This window comes from Lipotes vexillifer, unplaced genomic scaffold (assembly GCF_000442215.2).
Source record: "Lipotes vexillifer unplaced genomic scaffold, Lipotes_vexillifer_v1.1 scaffold518, whole genome shotgun sequence".
In the NCBI taxonomy this organism is placed as follows: Eukaryota; Metazoa; Chordata; class Mammalia; order Artiodactyla; family Lipotidae; genus Lipotes; species Lipotes vexillifer.
In genome coordinates this window covers 1,615,985-1,621,328 of record NW_006780945.1, presented here as the reverse complement: position 1 = coordinate 1,621,328, position 5,344 = coordinate 1,615,985, and the positions used below count along the sequence as shown (strand labels likewise).

The window sequence follows — 5,344 nt, the reverse complement described above, 5'->3', positions numbered from 1 at the left end:
CACTTTCCCTGAGAGATTTCCCATCTCCAACTGTTGTTAGTTCATCCTTCAGTGTGTTTCCTAAAACTTTTACCACCATCTTAAATGTTTTTGCCTTTTTGCTTGATTTAGGTCTGCCTCTCTTACTGAGATGCAAGCTTCATGAGAGCCAGGGCTGGGTGTATCTTGTTCTCTACATCCCCAGCACCTAGTACTGGCCTAGCACACAGTGGATAACTGAATGAAGGGAACTCCTGGGCTGGGTGATCACAGAAGATGGAGCCACTTTGGGAATCCACTTCAGTCAATAGGAAAGGCACATTTTCACCCACTGTTTTTCAGATTCATTTTTTAGTGCCTTTAGGAGACTTTCAGGTAGGGCAAGCAGATCTTTTCTGTGGTGGAGATGGATAAAGAAGGAGGACCAAGGAATATGATTCTGCCACTGGTTTTAGAGCATCCATTTGTTCCTTCATCAGGCACCTGCTATGTGCCAGCTGGAGTCCCTGCCCTCAAGGGGCTTTCAGTCTGCTGGGAGCGAGATGGATCCCATACAGTGGACCAAGTGCTGTGTTGCAGTGGGAGCCCAAGCAGCCAGCAGTGAGCAAATGTGCCTGGAGCTTCTCCATAGTTCTCTTAGGCCTGTGTCTCAGGCCTTGACTGCAGGCCTGACCTGCCCCCATGACCCCCCCACCAGGAAGGTAAAGTCCCTGGACAGTCTCCCCAGCACCCCCGTCAGGAGTCCCGCCAGAAGAGGGGTAGTGACAGGCAAGGAGTGGATCCTCCAGGTAAAAAAGTTACGATAATAATGATCCTAAGAGCAAACACTGAATAGCGTTCGTATGGCCCAGTCACTGTTCTAAGCCTTTGGCCTGTGTTAACTCAGACCAAGAGTTTATAGCCCCTCCCAACAACCCCATGAGGAGGTATCAAAGGAGGAAAAGTAAGAATGACCCCACAGGAGGGACACCCTCAGCATAAGCATCCTAAAGGTCCCTGCTGATGACAGGCCTGGAGGGTTTAAATTGCAGGGATTTGGGGTAGACACACAGAAGCGCTTCCTGACCACAAGGACTGGTGACACTCTAACATAATTCCCCTTTCAGAACAGACATTGTCTGGGACACACTCCGATGGTGTACGGGGGAAGAGGGGTTGGACACCAGATGACCTCACTCATTGAAATGTACTGAGTGCCTTTCCCCGCCAGGCGCTGACCTCAGAATGGTGGAGAGGACAGATGGGGCAAGATCATTCAGTGCAATGTAAGCCCAGCGCTAAAATCACGGGTCTGGGGACAGGGAAGGTAGCGCGGCCTGCAGGGGTGGGAGCACCCAAGATGCGCAGCGTGTGGTGTCAGCGGATACCCCGACGGCCAGAGGCGCGGGCTGGGCACCCTGCCCCTCCCCCAGGGTGACCCGTGTGACTGGGAGTGCCGGGGCTCTCTAACGTCAGTGCTGCCTGCGCACGCGCCGTCATTTCCGGTGGGCTGGGCTGGGCTGGGGGTGGAGGGGGCAGCGCTCACGCTCTTTGGGGAGGGCGGTTACATCTTCAAGTCCCGGATTCTAGCTCTCCCTGGGTTCTGTACCTGTGCTTTGGTCCCAAATCCAGCATCTGGGCTTGCATTTCTCGGGAGCTCGGGTGAGAGCTCGGGGAGCGCTCCTGGTAGCCCGAGTGTGAAACTGACCCCAGGGGAATCATAGTGCCCAAGGCTGAGGGGACATCGAATCCACCGAGGCTCTGACCATCAGCATGGAGTCTTGATGCCCCTGACGAGGAACACCACGAAATAGGTCTGCTTGATACGCAGATGAGGTACCAGGCTCTGGGGGTTAACGAGGTCGGGTAGTTTATAGTTCCCACCCCTGGGCTTGACTCTGCCCTGCTTAGAGGAGAGGCCAGAAATGGATCCCAGGGCGTGTTGGCTGGTAGCTCAGGGAAGCTGAGGAGTTTCCTTCTTCAGAGGTAGATCTGGGGCTGCCCTGGTGGCGCAGTGGTTGAGAGTCCACCTGCCGATGCAGGGGACACGGGTTCGTGCCCCGGTCCGGGTAGATCCCACTTGCCGCGGAGCGGCTGGGCCCGTGAGCCATGGCCGCTGAGCCTGCGCGTCCGGAGCCTGTGCTCCGCAATGGGAGAGGCCACAACAGTGAGAGGCCCGCGCACCGCAAAAAAAAAAAGGAAGATCTGATTTTCCTCATCATGGCATAGTTTAGAAAATACCGAGTCTGCCCTGAAGGCACTGGGAGTGGTCCCACTGGGCACCACTGATGAACAAACCCAGGGGGTTCAAATGAACCAACCCAGGCAAAGGGCCCAGCACAGGCCTGGCAGACAGCAGGCACCACACCCCTCAGCCACCCAGCCTCTACCCTCTGTCCCCTGCAGAGGGGACAGGGAGGCTCCACCAACCTGGCAGAGTTGGTTGCCCAGCTTCAGCTCACTCCCACCCCACACCAGCCTCATGAGATCCAGGGACTCCAGCCTGAATCACTCCACCCTGTGCTCAGGCAGCAATAAGAATTCAGCCTTTGTGACATTTATTTATCCCTGCCAGGCAATGCTTCTGTGGTTGGGGCAGGGAGAGGGTGTCCACAGAAAGGGAGGGTATTTGGGTCATGCTGAGGGTGTGGTCAGCGTGGTAAAGGCCAAAAGCTGAGAGATGACCCAGGAGCTGGATGTTTTCAAACATGGGGGTCTTTTAAGTCATCGCTGAAACTATCCTTAGCTGTAGGGTTTGGCGGTGACTTTTCAGGTTGAAGGGTTGCCTTTCATTGCTATCATCCTCACTGCACAGGACATGGCCCTCAGCCCTTTGCCTCTTATATCCTCTGGGGACTCCTTAAACTCCCCGGCTCCTGTGGATACATTTCCACACAGCTGCAGAATGAAGAAATGAATGAATGGGAAGGGATTTGGTGGTTTTGGAATGTGACCAGATCCCTCTGGAACAGCCACCCAACCTGTGTGTCCCTTAGATTCATTTTGTCCCCATCTCAATAAGTGGCATCACTGTCACCCAGTTACTGAAGCCAGATGTCTAAGGCATCACTCTGATTCTTCAGTCAATTCATCTGCACATCTTAGTTCCCCAACTCCAATATTTCTCATCAGGCTCCATTTCCACTACCACCAGCCTTGCCCATCCCACTGTTACCTCCCTCATAGATGATTGCAAAAGCCTCCAAACTGGTCTTCTTGCTCCCCTCCAATCCATGCTCCAAAATTGCTAGTGACATTTCACAACTGAAAACGAAAAGCCTTTTATTGGTTCTCTCTGTCTACTTGGGAACAAAAATAAAAAATCCCAACTCCTTCCCATGGCCCTAACTCCAGTTCATCTGTCTTCTATCCTCTCCACTCCAGCTATGCTGGGCTTCCATCAGTTTCCAATATATGTCGAGCCTTAGGGCCTTTGATCTTGCTGTCTCCTCTGCCTGGAACACTCTCCCCCCAGAGCTTAGCATGGCTGGCACCATCTTATCATTTAGGTATCAGCTTAGATGTCACCTTCTAAGGGAAGTCTTTCCCGAACCTTCCCCCAGACTCTCTCACAGAAGCCTGTTAATCTCCTTCACAGCACATTGCAGGTTGTAATCATTTATTTATCCCCACTAGAATGTAAGCTACACGAGAGCAAAAACTACCTGTGTCTTAGCCATAGGGTGTTTTTTTCCTTCTTGAGTAAACTATTCTATTAAAGTATAACATTCAGAGAAGTGCACGTAAGTATACAGGTCAATGATTTTCACAAGTGAACAAGGTGAACACACCTGTGTGTAACCAACACCCAGATCAGGAAATAAAACACTCCTGGCCCCTCAGAGTTCCCCCACGTCTCCCCAAGGCCAAATCCTATCCTGATTAGATTTGTTTTGCCAATTTTGAACTTTATGTAAATGGAATCCTGACCCCCAAAGATATCCATAACCTAATCCCCAGAATCTTTGAATATGTTACTTCGCATGGCAAAAGGAATTTTGCAGATGTGGTTAAATTAAGGATCTTGAGATGGGAAAATTATGCTGGATTATCCAGGTGGGCCCAATGTAATCACAGGGTCTTTAAAAGTGGAAGAAGGAGGCAGGACAAGTCACAGTGATCCAGTGTGAGAAGGGTCACCTGCTGTCAGTGGCCTTCAAGATGGGAAAAGGGAGTCATGAGCCATGCAACGTGGGCAGCCTCTCTAAAAGTTGGAAGAGGCAAGGAAAGAGACCCTTCCCTGGAGCCTCCAGGAGGGAACAAAGCCTTGCAAACAACTAGATTTCAGTCTTCAAGAGCCATGCCAATCTTCTAACTTACAAAACTGTAAGATAATAAGTGTGTGTTGTTTCAAGCCACTAAATTTGGGGTAATTTGTTACAGAAACAACCGTGGCTCCTTCTGAAGAACTTCAACAACTTGTCACATGCTGATTGGGTCACTTTGGTCATTTGTCAAGTGCTTGGTCAAGTCCTTTACCCACTTTTCTACTGGGCTGTTTTTCTTTTTCTTGTGGATTCGCAGGTGTTCTTTCTATATTCTGGATACAAGTCCTTTGATGTATTTGCCACATATATTCAGAGTCGGTTATACTCAGGGTGCTTCAACACTACCAGCACATGGCGGGGCCTTAAAAAAGTGAGTTACATGTATACTTGAGTCTGAAAACTCCTTTAAGGAAAGAATGCTTGGATAAGTGACACATATAGTTTAATGGGTATAGTTGGGTATAGGATATGAATCCCAGGGAGAGGGAAACAGGACCTCAAAGGGAAAGGCCCAGAATGCAGGTAACAGTCAAAGTTCACCACTCCTGGAGTGAGGTTTCAGGCCCCAGGCATTTAAACATAATTTCTTAAAGGTAATTTTTGATTAATTTTCATTCATTCAAAGAGTGTCCGTGGAAGGTAGCAGTAGGTCAGCCTGCTCTAGGCACTGAAGAGCCAGCTGTGAACAGGAGCGACAAGATCCTTGCATTCAGGAGATCTACGGGAGAGACAACAATAGGTAAACAAAATAAAATGATTTTAGGCATTGAGATGTAAACTGGATTCTGCTGTGAAGGGAAGGTGGGGTTGGTTCAGCAGCAGCCGAACCTCAACGCTGCGGAGATACCGCCCTCGGCCCCGCCTCCAGTTTTGCATGCGTCTCCTGATTGGCCATAGGCGGCTGGCCCCACCCCGCGGAGAGGGAGGCTCGGGAAGCGCGGGGCGGACCCCGCCAAGATGCAGCGGCGGCTCCTGGTGTCGCCGGGCAGGCGGGGGGGCAACGCTGGCCGGAGTCGGGCAGGGGCCGCCCACCGCGGCACCCGCTCGCTCCTAGAGCCCCAAACCTGACGGCCGGGCTTGGGCCCTCCTTGCCGCCATCCAGCCCGCTGTCCCCGCCC

At 51.6% G+C, this 5,344-nt stretch overlaps 1 protein-coding gene across 1 annotated transcript in view; it reads left to right on the top strand.

The window, feature by feature from the left end:
• The first annotated feature begins 5,180 nt into the window (after window positions 1-5,180).
• Window positions 5,181-5,344, top strand: part of CDR2L (cerebellar degeneration related protein 2 like) — an 11,262-nt gene continuing 11,098 nt past the window's right edge. The window contains exon 1 of the mRNA XM_007454366.1: window positions 5,181-5,340. The gene's annotated coding sequence lies outside the window, so the exon portion shown is untranslated. The remainder of the gene's footprint in view (window positions 5,341-5,344) is intronic.